This window comes from Coffea arabica, chromosome 1c, assembly GCF_036785885.1.
Source record: "Coffea arabica cultivar ET-39 chromosome 1c, Coffea Arabica ET-39 HiFi, whole genome shotgun sequence".
NCBI lineage: Eukaryota > Viridiplantae > Streptophyta > Magnoliopsida > Gentianales > Rubiaceae > Coffea > Coffea arabica.
In genome coordinates this window covers 29,154,864-29,168,045 of record NC_092310.1, presented here as the reverse complement: position 1 = coordinate 29,168,045, position 13,182 = coordinate 29,154,864, and positions in this window count along the sequence as shown.

The window sequence follows — 13,182 nt, the reverse complement described above, 5'->3', positions numbered from 1 at the left end:
TTTAGAATCGCAGAATGGTTACTTCGTTGCTTTGCTGCATTTCTGGTTTACTTAATTTGATTAAATCATCTAGGACGGGGGATTATGTTAAGGGCAATGGGTTGAAACTGTAACATTGGGTTTTGAATGGGTTCTGACTTGATTGCTTCACTTTTTCATGGACTGATACGCATGCTTGTGAGCTGTTTTCGTGTGATTAAAAAGAAAACTCAGAACTGGTGGAAAGTTTTTCTTGAATGAACCTGCAAGTGCTAGCTTGTTCCTCATTCCAAATTTTTCTCTCTTGTGTGCATAGCATAGCACTTTGAGGATGAATTTAGAAGGCTTAATGAGAGCTTGAGGTTGAATCCTTGTTGAAATTTTTGTTGCATAAGTTTGCTGAAATTCCAAAGTCTCAAGACTGCCGAACCTTTTTTTTACATACTTTTTCTCCAGCATTGGCATGAAGTTCCTTCTACGGTTTGAGCTGGTTTGAATGTTGCAATGATGTGTTATGATGTTTAGATCCGTTTTTAGGTGTTTTGTTTAAAAGATTTTTGGATCAAAGCTGATGATTGAGGATGATATGTTTCCGTAAGAATAAAAATTGCTGCTAGCTGGCTGCAGAAACAATTTTCCTTCGTAAGTTGCATGCTGTGCATGAAAATATTTTCTGAATTTTTGCCTTTTGATCCTTCAAGTCCCCTTGGTTTCACTAAGGCCCAATCATGAGCTGATTTCTTGCAATTAGATTCTAAGATAGTTGCAATTGGCACCATGGTTTGACTTCTGCTTTGCCATTGACCTTTAAAGTCTCTTGAGTGTTTTTAATTGGTCCTACATGATTGGTTTGTGTTTGCAATTGAACCCCTTAACTTGTGTTTAGTGCTGCCATGGCCCAATTAATTGGAAAACTTAATTAATTTTGTCCTCCTAATATGCCATTTCTTTTTTAATTCATCTTGATTTATTTTGGGTAGATATTTAAGGGGTTGTAGAATGGATTTGAAGGGTCTAGTAATATCTTTTTCCCATATTTGTAGTTAATTTGATTTTTCTTGGATTCTTTGGCATTTTGTCACTTAGACACTAGTAATTTGCTTCTCATTTACCTTTTTGTGAAATTTCTTGTTTGATTTGGTTTTGTTTCACCTTAGACTCTTAATTTTATTTTATGTTTTTTCAAGTCCCTTAGTGTTTATAATAAATTGGCTCTTTAAACCTCTTTAATTTCTCAATTGGGTCGTTGCTTGTCTTAATTGGTTAAGTACGAGTAGTTTACTTTCTTTGGAAGGCCTCAAGTGATTCAATTTGGCGTTTATTTCCATTTTCTCTGATTTATTTGATAATTTAAGTGGTACCTTGACCTTTTTATTATTTTGGAGGGTAAGTTAGTAATTTCACCACGTCAGGGCGTCGCTTCAAGGGAGGTACACCCTATCCCTCATTTTGCACTTCATTTGACCCTATGTGCTCCTACGTGTTATGTGAATATGCATGCCTACTCCGCTTTCCTTACCTCCTTGCATGCATTTACTTGCTTTTGCTTTTATTTAAGTTTTATGGGGTATGTGTACACCTCTTGGCTTGTAATAGATAGTGCTCGGAGAGCATCTGGTCCATTTCCCCTTTCCCTTTATGTTTTCATGGGGTATGTGTACACCTCTTGGCTTGTAATAGATAGGGCTCGTAGAGCATCTGGTCCATTTCCCCTTCCCCTTGGTTACTTGCTTTTGATGTTACATGTTAAATTGCTTTAGTAGGCTCTTGCATCTAGTCGAGCATGCTAAGTGCTACGTGCTACGTGTTTACGAGCGTTTTGGCATGTCTACTTGCTTTCATAACCATGAATGAATGGAATGGATGAATGTACGTCACCACACTAGTCCAACGCTAGTTGTGGCTCATTATTTCATTAGGAATTCATAGAAAGGGCTAGTCCAACGCTAGACCCAATAGGATTTTCCCTTTGTTTTTCATTAATGCATTATTTGCTTGTTCACCTCATATCACGCATTTCCTTTAGATTTATCATTTGGCATGATCCTTGAACCCCTTTCCCCTCATTTTAGGTTTTGCATCCCATACTAGCTATAGGGTTCATTTTGCTTGAGTGTCCCCTTCCGATAAGGGAAACGAGCGAGTGTGGCTACTCGATAGCCTTAGCACGCTAGTTTCGCCTTCTAATCAAAGGGAAAATCAAGTCACGATTTAGGTCTCCCCGTACCCAATATGCATGAATTCCTTAGGCTCATGCATTCTCAAGCCACTCTATCATTACATTTTCACTTTTGTCTCATTTGCACACATGCACCTTTTTATCACTTTCACTTGCACACGAACACTTTTTTATCTCCACTTGCACACGAACCCTTTTATCTTCACTTGCACACGAACAGTTTTACCTTCACTCGCACACGAGTACTTTCATCTACATTTGCACACCTTCACTCTTATCTTATTACTTTTATCATTTTTCTCACTTCACACAAAGTCACACTTTCACATGGCATGCATTCCACTCATTTTCCACGTCATTTAGGTTTAGGTGTGACCTCTCCAAAAGGATCATTATTGGGCTTCACAATTAATGTGATTGGCACCACTCAACCTTTGAAGAGAAATTTCCCCCAATCCCCCTAGGTCTAGGTTTTTGCATTCATATAGACATATCCAATACGCGATACATACCTTGGGTAGAAAAATTAGGAAAAATTGGTTTGAGTCACGCAACTAGCCTTGGCTAGGTCGAAGGGGTGCCTTGGATTTTTATCCTTGCCTTCCCCTTCGTCAAATGTGACCCCCGATCCCTCTTTTGGTTACGTAGACCCAAAAGTTCTCAAAAAGGGTTTATTTACTTTTTTATTCAAAAACAAAAATCATTTTTGGGTGACTTGGTACACCCTAACTCTATACCAAGTGGCGACTCCATTTTTGATACAAAAAACCCTTTTGAACTTCACTTGGCCAAATCGTCGCATTCTAAGTCCCATGGCCTTTTACTTTTCATTTTGCACACGTTCACACATTGCACACCACACACCACTCAACTCATTCAAAAGTGGGGCGCGACAGTTGGCGACTCCACTGGGGACTTCCTAAGTGGGTCCAAGCATTTTGACTTAACCATTCGTTTCCTTTTTCTACCCTTTTTATGCATTGCATTTGGATATTAGGGTTGCATTTTCTATTTTAGGACTTTTTCGCCTCGCGCGCGTATCAAACTATTCTCTCACTCACGTGTGTATGTTTGGTTGATTGGATGTATGTATCTCGCGCTTGCATTGCATTTGGGGGGGTGTGTGTCACCTTTAGAGCCTCGCGTGGTTCTCACCCCTTTCCCTCAAAATAGGGGAACACTTCATACGTGCATGTTTACTTGCTTTATCCCATTTTATTTTTATTTTCGTGGGCGCCATCCCACACCGCCTTGTAGGACTAGGACCGATTGCCTTGGGTAGGCGGATGGTGTGCTCTGCGCCCATAGCGCTACCTAAGGGATCACTCGAGCCACCGACCAAAGGCCCTGGGAGTGATGACCCTTCGCCTTTAGGTCTGAAGGCTTGGGAGCCGAAGCTTTATGGAGTCTAGGCATTAATGAACCAAACCTCATGCATCCATGTTAGCATTTGCCTAGGGTAGAGTCAGCCTCACCCTTTTTAAGCACAATTAGGCACGAGGGAGGGGGTTCCACCCCTTTTATTGGCTTTTATCGTATTTCTTTTCTTAATTGCTCCCAATGTGTTATGTGTACTATCAACTGCACTAACCATTTCATTGTTTCCTTGGTTTGCATTCATGTGCCTTAGCAATAAGAGGCCTCTTTGGCACTCTTTTAGTGACTCACCCACTAGATAGCTCACATGTCTAAATTTCAGTCTTTGCACTTACTTTTCAGTAAATACATTTCATGTTTAGACCTTTTCCCCCCCGTTGCATTATTTATGTCCTTTAGCTCACATTTCATGTTTGTCACATATTTACATAGCTTTAATAAACTGGCATCATGCATAAACCATAGAAAGGGAATGCCGCATAGGGAATCCCGTGTTAGGAATAAGCCACCTTGTGTCTCGGATACTTAATCCAGTGAGACTTGCACGTTTACATTTTTGTACCATCCAAAGGGGTAGTGCACAAGGTAAGGTAGGATCCGATCATTTTCATAGAGTGATCTTTGGAATATGAGCATCTAATAATCACTTTTTGGCCATTTTATCAAAAATTGGTAAAAATCCCTTGCGTGAAGGACATTGATTTGAAGAAATTCACAAATGATTCTTCCTATTGAGACGATAAATAAATTGAGGCCAAATTGTGATTTTAGAAGGCTCATAGACTGATTTTCTGAAACCACCAATGGCCGGCCGATTCAATCGATCCATTTTTGTCAATTCATAATCAATTTTGAATAAACCATCTTTTGACCAATTTACCCTTTTTAGGGTCATTTGACCAATTTACCCTTTTTAGGGTCACCTGGTCGATTTTGAATAAATCGTCAATTCATTTGACCAATTTACCCTTTTTAGGGTCATCCGGTCAATTTTGAATAAATCGTCAATTCATTTGACCAATTTACCCATTTTAGGGTCATTCGGTCGATTTTTGAATAAATCTTCTTTTCATTTGGCTAATTCACCCATTTTTAGGACGATCTGGTCAATTTTGAATAAAATTTTCGATTTCATTCAATTCATTTGACCAATTTCAATTTTTAGGATGAACCGGTTCATTTTGAATAAAATTCTCAATTCCATTTGATCAAGTTCTTTTTTTTTAGGATGATTTGGTCCATTTTGAATTCCACTCAATTCATTTGACTAGTTTCCCTTTTTAGGGTAATCTGGTCGATTTTAAATAAATGGTCAATTTCATTCAACCCATTTGACCAATCAGGGTTTCAATGTCAATTCCAAATTGGGAAATCTAGTCAATTTTGAAGAAAACCGTCCATTGCATCCAATCACTTGATCAATTAGGGTTTTGACCCGTAATTCACTGAGAAATTTTGTCAACAAATTCCAATCTCTTCGATAGGAGTTCGTCAAGATCAAACCCGTGCGTTTTTGCAAGTTCTTGTATCGATCAAAAGTGATCCATCCATTCGGACGTTGTCCTCATTTTTGACAAATCTCTCGTCACTTCAATGGTCAAATTTTTTCAAATTATTTTTCATTCAATGAGTTGATCAGATCCGTCAGGTATGGTATAGTGCTTACCCTAGAGGATCGCATTTACATGCTAGGCCTACCCTTGGCATAAAAAGGGCTCCCCAATAGGACATGCATCCGAATTTTTTGGATAGTTACTAACTCTTGCCTTTTTCTTTTCCTTTTCTTTATTTTCGTTAGAATAGTTGAGCAAGGGTTGAATCTAAAGGCAATCTTTTCAAAATTCTCAGGTAATATTTAAATATAGCTTCTCGTCGAAGCCCCATCATAACGCGATCCCGTAGTCAAGCCCAGAGGAGTCGTGTAAACATGAGTTCACAACCGGAACAGTCAGATAGGTCTGCTACTACCGCTCAACCCGAGACTGTAAGTTCGGGGATTCAGTTGACTGAGATGCTTACTAAGTTTGGAGAGATGGCGTATGAGATGGCCGCGCCAAAGGAAGTTGAATAATGAGCTAATTAGCAGCAGAGTTCAACCCGAACCTGTACCCGCCAGACAGCCTGAGCAAGGGCCATTTGTCCTACCTTCGGCCCATGCCACTGTTACTCCATCATTTTCTATTGCACCCGAAGAAACTTTCACCTATCCCACCATACATTTGCCATACACTTACCCCCCTCATCCTTCATTTTTTCTTACTCACACGCGAGGTCCACCACCCCAAATCACTTCACATATACCACCTGAGCCACATACCTTTTATCACCCTGTTGCTGAGCCATTCCTACCAGACCATATTGTTCAAACCAAGGCAGAAATGGGGGAATCTTCTGCTCCCGTTGATATAAAGCTGCTCAAACGCCTTGACCGTTTTGATGAATTCATGAGAAAGAGTCAGGGTTTGAGCAAGCAAGGAGTGCTGGACTATGACGAGCTGTGTCTCTTTCCAAATGTTCAATTGCCTGAGGGATTCAAAACTCCGAAGTTCAACAAATACGATGGCACGGGCAATCCCAAGACGCATCTCCGATTGTTTGCCAATAAATTGGGTAGGCCGGTGGATGATGAAAATTTACCTTTAAGGCTATTCCCAGAAAGTCTGGAAGGCGACGCACTTGATTGGTATTCGAATTTGAAGCCGGAGGAGGTGAAGACCTGGCTTGATCTATCCAATGCTTTCATCAGACAATACGAGTACAACTGCGAGCTGGCTCCGACGCGAACCACGTTGGAAGGAACAAAAAGAAAACCCTCTGAAGACCACAAAAACTATGCTAAGAGATGGAGGAAAATGGCTGCCAAAGTCGAGCCACCAATGACGGAGGACGAAATCATACGGACTTTCATTAAGACACACGATCCCCCGTACTTTGAAGAAATTTTCCGCATGACTGGATGTTCGTTCGCCGCCATTGTCAATAAACTTGAGGAGTACGATGACTTCGTGAAAGCTGGGAAGATTGTTAATGTCTCTGTCCTCAAATCCCAGTTGGATGCTTTGCAAGAACAGGGGACTAGTGAGAAGAACCCGCAATTTAAAAAGAAAGAGGGGGAAACTGCCTTTACCTGGAATCAAAACCCTGTCCCAAGACCCAGACCTCGACAATACCCTACCAACTCAAACCCTTACCCCTACTACTCAAATCCTCATCCTGTTTACCACACCAATATCACTCATCCTCGACCTCGCTCAAATTATGCCAACCCGCCTACAACCCCTTTCCAAATATCTCAACCAAGCTTTCAACAAGCTCGTCCTCGGCCTCCTTACCACCAAAGATTTCCCCCACCAAATAGATCCACCTACAACTATCCCCGACCCACTGAAACCTACAATCAAAGCCGTACCCGAACCTTCACCAACTTAGGCAGGCCTTTGGACCAAATGTATGAGCAATTGAAGGTTGCCAACAAAATAGGCGTGATTCCCCCTCCAACTTACCTTCATGGCATGCCTGCTGGGTACAATCCACATGCTGTTTGTGCCTATCATTCGGGAGTACCTGGCCACTCAACCGCCGATTGCAGGGCACTCAAGCACAAAGTCCAAGACATGATCGAGGCTGGGGAAATAGTGCTAAGAGGAAAGGGTGGACAAGGATCAGGTGTAAGCACAAACCCCTTTCCCAAACATGAGGACACTTTAGAGGCACCCACCTCCAGTGACGAAATCTGAGAATCTTGAAGGCACGTTGCACAATTTGGATGGCCGAGTATTTTCCCTCTCGAAGGGATTTTTGGTAAATCTAGGGGTTGTTATTTACTAAATTTCACAAAAACTGTTTTTTGCATATGTGAATAGTTTAATGAAGGCATCCTTTGCAATTGAGTTTATCTTGTTTCCACTTTGATTTGGAGTTGCATGAAATGCATAATTAGCTTGATTTGATTATTGTCTTGATTCTTTTAAATTCTTTTAAGATGGCCAAAGTTGAAATTATTTGACCCTCTGAATATCACTGTTCTGGAATTCGATGAAGCCGCACATTGAAAATCCCTTCATTGAAAAATCCCTGCATTAAAACTCCTGTCCTTAAAAAGCCTTCAGTGAAAAATCCCTTCATTCAGAAATCCCTTCATATAAAACTTGCTTCATTGAAATCCCTCCATTGAAAATCCACCCCTTGGAAAAACCTTCATGGAAAAGGCCAAGATCCCTTCATTGATAAAAATTCCTCCCCTGCCAAGCTCGAAGCTGATTGATCAGAGTAGGGTTACCAATGATTGATTCTAATTGATGAAAAACAGCTGAATGTCATAAGCATGACCTATGTCCGCCACCGATCTTCTGAAAAGGAAACAAAGTGCTAAAGCGATGAAAGACGAAGTCGAAGGCAAATTTGCTTCAAATTGACAAAGCTTATTGGGTGTTCAAAAGAGAAATGGATGGACAGACATTCCCTCAACCTATCAACTCGGACATGTGTAAGAAGTTCTTTATTTGATTATGCAAAGTTTCTTTTAGGAAATCATGCAAAGGGCGAGGCAAAAGTCAGGCCATCTTCCTTTTCAATCAAAACATTTCATCCCTAGTCATCCCCTTTGAGCTATCAGAACAATAATTTTCGTTTGGCAGCCCCTGAAGATTGCAAACCCCACACTGGGGCAAATTCATTTTGAAAGGTGATCAGAAAAAAAAGGAAAACCCCACACTGGGGCAAATTTATCTTTGAAAGAGATATGGAAAAAGAAAGAACCCTAAGCTGGGGCAAATTTATTTTGAAAGAGAGATGAAAAGGAAAGAACCCCACACTGGGGCAAATTTAGTTTTTTTTTTTTTTTTGAAGAAAAATGCAAAAAGTGAGAAAAATGCGATGAAGAAAATGCAAAGAAAGAAAAATCCAATCAAACTGGGGCAAATTTCCTCAGTTTCGTTCAAAATTGGAAATAATTTCAAAATGATGCAATCTCAGGCTATTTCACACCCCTTTCATCAAAATTTGCTTTCAAGCCTCAACTTTTCTTGAAAAACACCCCACCTGACTTCATTTCAAAAAGCCCAAAGTCCTGGCTTTCGTCATTTGCCGTATTTTTTATTGAAAGTTTGCTAATCAACTGACAAGTGATGTTCATAATGCCTTCGCCTAATCTTACAAGGGAAGCGCATTTTACTGATGTCAGCAATCTTCAGTTCATGCTCCTGAGTCGATTATGGTTTAGTTTTTCCATTGCTCCTTAGGTGAAAACCCGAAAGGGCACTTCAGAAGAAAAGGAACAAAACAAAAGGAAAAGAGAAAAAACAAAAACAAAAACAAAGCAAAAGGAAAAGAGTGGGAGGAACCTTGGTGAAAACCCGAAAGGGCGTCAAGGTAGGATCTCTGCAATGAGCAAGCACAAGGAGGAACAACTGGTGGTTTGGTCCATTTGGACTTCTCCTCATTTTTGTCATACCTCTGCCAATATTGAATTCCAGAACAAGGATATTCAGAGATTCGAATACGCGTCCTGGGGCCAAAACTGGGTCATTTTGAAAGGCATTTTTTGGCAAATACATTCTTAGGAAATTCATTTTTACCAAATTACTTGTATTCATGGCATTTTTGTAGAATTTAAGCACAAATGGTTATGTGTGCATTCTTGTATGACAAGTGAATTTTCTTGCATACTTCATTCTTTATCTTTGAATTTTGGTGAATAACAATCCCCGTGGGTTATTCGAAGCATACTTGGTTTCAGTCATCTCCTGAAAAGGGTTAAGGTTCAACAAAGTCAGTTATGCAGACTTCACAATATGGCAAAGCACATACCGGATCAGTTTGTAAATCGGAAAAGCTTTGAAAAATCCAACTCAGTCGGCTGCCGCAACAAAAGTTGATAAAGGCATCGAAAGACTCATGTTTACACGATTCTCAAAGGAAAACGGATCAAATGATGGTGGCAATTTCGTTGTTTTCTTTTCTTTTTGCAGAAAAACTGCATGCACAGATGAAAGTAATCACACCTCGCACTGGAATCGGTGTCGGAAAGAGTCCTCCGGTGAACAAAGGCAGATTGAAAATGTCGCAAGCAAATTTCATCAAAAATGCAATAGCATGGCGATATGGAATCAACTCTGGACTCACATTGCAAAAATTCATCATACTGGGGCAAATTAATTTCTTGGAAAGATTTTCAAAAGTCAAAAGAAAAGCAAAAAGAAATCATCAATCAGAAATCAACACAAATTTGATCAAAAGCATTTCCGGGTCAGTCCCACGATCAAAAGCCTTTTCGGGTCAGTCCCATGATCAAGAGCATTTTCGGGTCAGTCCCATGATCAAAAGCTTATTCGGGTCAGTCCCACGATCAAGAGCATTTTCGGGTCAGTCCCATGATCAAAAGCATTTTCGGGTCAGTCCCACGATCAAAAGCTTATCCGGGTCAGTCCCACGATCAAAAACTTATTCGGGTCAGTCCCACGATCAAAAGCATTTCCGGGTCAGTCCCACGATCAAAAGCATTTTCGGGTCAGTCCCATGATCAAAATCGTTTTCGGGTCAGTCCCACGACCAACAGTATTTTCGGGTCAGTCCCACGATCAAAAGCATATCCGGGTCAGTCCCACGATCAAAAGCCTTTTCGGGTCAGTCCCATGATCAAGAGCATTTTCGGGTCAGTCCCACGATCAAAAGCTTATTCGGGTCAGTCCCACGATCAAAAGCATTTCCGGGTCAGTCCCACGATCAAAAGCATTTTTCGGGTCAGTCCCATGATCAAAATCGTTTTCGGGTCAGTCCCACGATCAACAGCATTTTCGGGTCAGTCCCACGATCAAAAGCATATCCGGGTCAGTCCCACGATCAAAAGTCTTTTCGGGTCAGTCCCATGATCAAGAGCATTTTCGGGTCAGTCCCATGATCAAAAGCTTATTCGGGTCAGTCCCACGATCAAGAGCATTTTCGGGTCAGTCCCATGATCAAAAGCATTTTCGGGTCAGTCCCACGATCAAAAGTATTTTCGGGTCAGTCCCACGATTCAAAGCTTATGCGGGTCAGTCCCACAATTCAAAGCTTGTTCGGGCCAGTCCCATGATTTGAATTTCCTATCTCTAGTCAATCCCAATTTTACATTTCTGTCCGAGTCTATCCCGTGGGTCTATCCCAATTTTACATTTCTGTCCAGGTCTATCCCAATTTTAAATTCCTGTTCGGGTCAGTCCCGATTTTAAAATTTCCTGTCAGGGGTCAGTCCCCATCGTTTGAGTAATTTGCAGCCGAATAACACAGGTAAGTATTTGGTGTCTACTTCTTTGTCTCAAGTTTTTTCAAAACTCGGACAAAGAGGGGCAAACTGTAGACACCAAATTTTTGGTGTAATTTCATTTTTAGTTTTTTTTATTTGTCGTGTTCATTTTTAGTTTTTAGTTTCCAGTTTTATTTTTATTTTTAAGTTTTATCATAGAATTTGTTAAAAAAGAAAAAAAAGAAAAAAGAAAAAGCATTCAAAAAAATATGCTTTAGTCGTTTGTAATTTAAATTCAATGCTTTCTTGGAAGGAAAAAATGAAAAATATGAAAAATAAAAAATGGAACAAAAAAGATGAAAAATGGCCATTTTTGTCGTTTTTAGTTGTTGAGTTTTTAAATTATTTTTATTATTATTGTTACCTGGTTTTTGGCATTTTGTTATTATTATTATTTATATTTTATCATTTCTGTATTTATTAAGTTGAAAGTTTAAAAAAAAAAAAAAAAGAAGTGAATTCTGGTTAAAAGAAGTGACTTTCTTGGAACACATAATTTCTAAGGATGGGATTAAAGTGGATCCAGCTAAAGTTGAAGCTGTTTCGAAATGGAAACGACCAGAAAACCCAACGGAAGTTCAAAGTTTTATAGGATTGGCAGGGTATTACCGGAGATTAATCTAGGATTTTTCAAAAATTGCTGGACCCATAACTGAATTGACCAAGAAAAATGGGAAGTTTCTATGGAGTCCTAAGTGTGAGGAAAGTTTTTAGGAGTTGAAAAGACGGTTAACAAGAGCACCTGTGTTAGCTCTACCAAGTGGACAGGATAGTTTTGTGGTTTACACGGATGCTTTGGGATGTGTTCTAATGCAAAATGACAGAGTGATAGCATATGCCTCTAGGAAATTGAAACCGCTTGAAGGGAATTACCCGACTCATGATTTGGGGTTAGCAGCTGTGGGGTGTGGTGTGTTCTAATGCAAAATGACAGAGTGATAGCATATGTGTGACGGCCCCACCTCTCCCTAAGGCGTACCAAAGGGTTTGGCGGGTTGCCTGACCAACTCTCGCCGGGACTCACTCACTCACTACAGTCTTCCACTGAAGTAGAAGATAAATCTCAAATATTACATCCAATTCTCCAAGAATTACATATCACGAGTAACAGAAAGTAAAACCTAGAAAAACTGATAACTACAACCACCACGCCAACTATATACATCTTACTCGTCAACTTTTAACAAATACAAATTCAAGTATTTTATAGCTAAAAATCTAACCACCTTCCCGAGCGATCCCCGCGTCGGCCCCCTGCTAAGGAAAACAAATGGAACGGGGTAAGCTATATGCTTAGTAAGTAAACAGGGGCAAAAGCGTAAATTTCACGTAACAACAGTTACACAGTAAGAGTAAAGCAAAAGCAGAAAAGTAACATCACATGATAAGGATACAGGTGGCTCCAAAGCCAAATCGTTTGCCATGCGTGACCTCCTGCCGAAACTCCGTCGACCACAAATAATGGTCCGTAGAACTCCACTTGTACTCCCACCGTACACCTTATCACCCTCTCTGGCCAGACACCTCACAAACTTGCTCGAGCGAACGAAATTGAGCTTGGTTCATAAGCTCGGGTCACAAACTTGGTCCACATAATCGGTGAACCGGATTCACAAATTTCGTGACCTCAAACCAGGTTGGACTGATTTCGACCAAGCCCTAACTGGCTCGAATAGTCCATCTAGGTCATGAGATCGGGCCCCAAACTTACAAACTTCACAAAATTTACTCAAAAGTCACCCCGAGCCACAAGCTCAAGGGGTTTAGTTCCAAAATGATTCATATACATATGCCATGTACAAATATGTGCGTAAATTAGGGTTTAGGTCGAGTACGATAAAGTACACCTTCGCCTAGGTACCCTTTTTGTACATATCGAAACACATAAGAAACTAACACATAAGAGCGGCCTGAATACTTACACAACGAACAAGGATAACAAAAGGACGAAATTCGCGTCACGAAGAGTAGCTAGTAGGCCCCACCGGCTCCACCTAGCTCACCACCATCTGAAATAGAAGATTTCATCACATAATATCACAAACAGCTACTAATGTGCCTAAAACAAGCAAAACGACAAAATTGGCACATGCAAGTGTGGAAACGGCATACGGTAACGGGAATGGCGGCTTAGCCGTTTTGCCGTCAAAACTGTTTTGAGAACAATCGAGGCTATGAGTGTCAGATCAAGGTACATGATGTACCGTTACGAAGCTAATAGAAAATTCTATAACTTTGATGAAGACACCCAAAACCGGATCTGAACAGAGATGGGTCGAAAGTATAGAAAACAGTGCCAGAAATTTGCACTTTAAGGTGACGGACAGGGTATGTTTGCTGGATCGTAACTCCCAGCTCACAAATC